General features: G+C 44.1%; 1 pseudogene; it reads left to right on the top strand.

Moving 5' to 3' along the window:
* The first annotated feature begins 1130 nt into the window (after nucleotides 1–1130).
* Nucleotides 1131–3163, top strand: LOC143683030 (poly(rC)-binding protein 1-like; annotated as a pseudogene).
* The last annotated feature ends 326 nt before the right edge of the window (nucleotides 3164–3489 follow it).

The following is a 3489-nucleotide window of genomic DNA, read 5'->3' as shown; positions in this document are numbered from 1 at the left end:
CCTTGTATGCTGCATTGTTCCTTCCCTGATCCCCCAAGTCCCAGAACTGGTGCTGAGGACAGTTTTTGCCTGTTTCTATAGGTGTTTTTTGGTGGAGGAGTGAGTTCTGCCTCTCCTTTTCCCTCATCTCCATTCCTTCACTTTTATTCTATCTGAATCATTATCTTTATATTAGATTTCTTGTAGACAACATATTCTTGGGACCTGCCTTTTTAATCCTCTCAGCCTGTCTCTGTTTTTAATGGTGTATTTAAACCATTCATATCTTAGTTAATATCTACCGTTCTTTCCCTCTGTTTTCTCTTTCTTTCTTTCTTTCTTTCTTTCTTTCTTTCTTTCTTTCTTTCTTTCTTTCTTTCTTTCTTTCTTTCTTTCTTTCTTTCCTTCCTTCCTTCCTTCCTTCCTTCCTTCCTTCCTTCCTTCCTTCCTTCCTTCCTTCCTTCCTTCCTTCTTTCCTTCCCTCCCTCCCTCCCTCCCTCCCTCCCTCCCTCCCTCCCTCCTTCCTTCCTTCCTTCCTTCCTTCCTTCCTTCCTTCCTTTCCTTCCTTCCTTCCTTCTTTCCTCCCTCCCTCCCTCCCTCCCTCCCTCCCTCCCTTTCCTTCCTTCCTTCCTTCCTTCTTTCTTCCTTCCTTCCTTACTCCCTTTCTCTTCCATTCCTTCCACGCCTCCTTTTACACCTCCTCTGGTTTCAACTGAGCATTTAATATGATTGTATTTTCTCCCCCTTTTTAACACTGCAATTAAATTCCCTTTAAAATTTTTTTTTAGTTGTTGGTGTTGAATTGGCAATATTCATTTACAACTAATCCAAGTCTAAAATTACATTATAGTGCTTCATGGATAATGCAGGTACCTTAGCCTGAGTAATTCCAATTCCTCCCTCCCATCACTTGAAGCATTTTATTATTCACTTCACTTATCCATATGCTAAAATCATCCAATATATTATTTTGATTTTACTCAAAAGTCAATTAAGAATGAGAAAAGAAAAAGATTTTATTTTGCCTCAGTTTAGTCCTTCTTGAACACTCTTCCTTTTGTGTATAAATAAAGGTTTCTGACCTCCCTCTCCATGCCAGCCACCAAAGACTTGCCATACTCAACTCTCCTTAATGCTGTGCACAGCTGGCTATGGATGCCATGTGACTGAGAGGAATAAATGTGTCTCTCACCATTTGGCTTCTTAGTCACAGAAAGGAGGTAGGAAGCAAGACTGGGAAGAAAGGGGAGTCAGTTAAGAGGATCCGAGAGGAGAGTGGCCCGCAGATGAACAACTTGGAGGGGAATTGTCCTGAGACAATCATCACTCTGACCAGCCCTACCAGTGCCATCTTGAAGGCCTTCACCATGATCATCAACAAGCTGGAAGAAGATGTCCAACAGCTCCATGACCGTGGTAGTTAGATTCAGTTGTAAACTTGGCCAGGTGAAGGTACCTAGATCTATTGTTGTGGACATGAGCCAATGGCGTGTGAACCTCATCTGTTGCTGATTGCATGTGCGGTCAGCTAGGAGGCGTGCCTGCTGCAATGAATGATGTTTGATTTAATTGGCTGGTACTTAAATGAGAGAGCTCAATGTAGCACAGGCCAAGGAGCTCAGCATACCTCATCTCAGCACTCGCCGCTCAGCCCAGGCCTTTGGAGATGCAGAAAGGAATCATCCTGGGGAAAGTTGTTGGAACCCAGAGGCCTGGAGAGAAAGCCAGCAGAGATCACCCTGTGCCTTCCTGTGTAAGAAAGAACCTTGCTTGAAAGTTAGCTGCCTTTCTTCTGAAGAACTAATGAAATAAATCCCCTTTTATTAAAAGCTAATCCGTCTCTGGTGTGTTGCATTCCAGCAGCTAACAAACTAGAACAATGACCAAGCATGGCAGTCAGCAGGCCCCTGGTCACCCTGAGGCTGGTGGTTGCCAGTCAACCAGTGTGGCTCCCTGATTGGGAAGGGGGGGTGTGTAAGATCAAAGAGATCTGCGAGAGTACCAGAGCCTAGGTCCAGGTGGAGGGGGACAACAAGGTTCATATGCCATTGGCTCATGTCCACAGCTGCCCAACTCCACCAAGTGGGCCATCACTATTGCTGGTGTGCTGCAGTCCATCACTGAGTGTGTCCAGCAGATCTGCCTGGTCATGCTAGAGACACTCGCCCAGTCTTCACAAGGGAGAGTCATGACCATCCCATACTGGCTCATGACGGCCAACTCTCCAGTCATCAGTGTGCAGGCAGTGGCCAAGATCACTGCAGCAATGCTGCTGGCTACCCCCAAATGACCTGGAGGGACCATCTCTAGATGCCAACTCGATTCAAGAATGATTCACCATTTCTCAGCCTCATCTGGCCAAGCTGAATCAGGTGGTGTGCTGGTTTGAAAGAATGTATGTCCCCTAGAAAAGCCATGTTTTAATCTAAATCCCATTTTGTAAAGGCAGAATAATCCCTATTCAATACTGTATGTTTGAATCTGTAATTATATCATCTCCCTGGAGTGATTGTTAAACTGGATTAGGTGATGACATTCCACCCATTCAGATTGGTTTTGATTAGTTTCTGAAGTCCTATAAAAGAGGAAACATTTTGGAGAATGAAGGAGATTCGGAGTAGAATGACATAGCCATGAGAAGCAGAGAGTCCACCAACCAGCAACCTTTGGAGATGAAGAAGGAAAATGCCTCCTGGGGAGCTTCATGAAACAGGAAGCCAAGGAGAAGAAGTTAGCAGATGACGCCGTGCTCGCCATGTGCCCTTCCAGATGAGAGAGAAACTGTGATTGTATTCACCATGTACCCTTCCACTTGAGAGAGAAACCCTGAACTTCATCGGCCTTCTTGAACCAAGGTATCTTTCCCTGGATGCCTTAGATTGGACATTTCTATAGACTTGTTTAATTGGGACATTTTCTCGGCTTTAGAACTGTAAACTAGCAACTTATTAAATTCCCCTTTTAAGAGCCATTCCATTTCTGGTATATTGCATTCCAGCAGCTAGCAAACTAGAACAGGCGGCAAGAGAACAGTCTCCCTTTGCCATGATGCCTGGCAGGACCGGATTCACTGGAATTGACTCCAGCTTTCCAGAGGTGAAAGGCTATTGGGCAAGTTTGGATGCATCTACTCACCATTCCAAATAACTTAATTGGTTGCATAATCTGGTCCCAATCCATTTGAAAATTTTAAAATTCTTGACATTACAGAGCTAAACTGAAATTTATTAACATTCCACTCTTACATTTCGACAAACAAATAAAATTCATGAGCCAAAAAAACCCAAAACAAAACTAAAAGCAGGGAGAAGCTTATAAAACTAAATACGGATCGCAGTATTAACAGCTGAACACAGAATGTGATTTTGAATTTCTCAGTGGATGAGAAATCCACTGGAGATCCACCAGATGTCCAGGGTTCAGATCAAAATTGCCAATCTGGCCCACTATCTAATCAATGCCAGGCTTTCCTCTGAGAAGGGGTGTGAGGTGCAGCTAGAACGGTGTAGG

The sequence above is a fragment of the Tamandua tetradactyla genome, chromosome 5 (genome assembly GCF_023851605.1).
Source record: "Tamandua tetradactyla isolate mTamTet1 chromosome 5, mTamTet1.pri, whole genome shotgun sequence".
NCBI lineage: Eukaryota > Metazoa > Chordata > Mammalia > Pilosa > Myrmecophagidae > Tamandua > Tamandua tetradactyla.
Note: the sequence above shows the minus strand (reverse complement) of the source record. Positions and strands in the feature narration are given on the sequence as shown.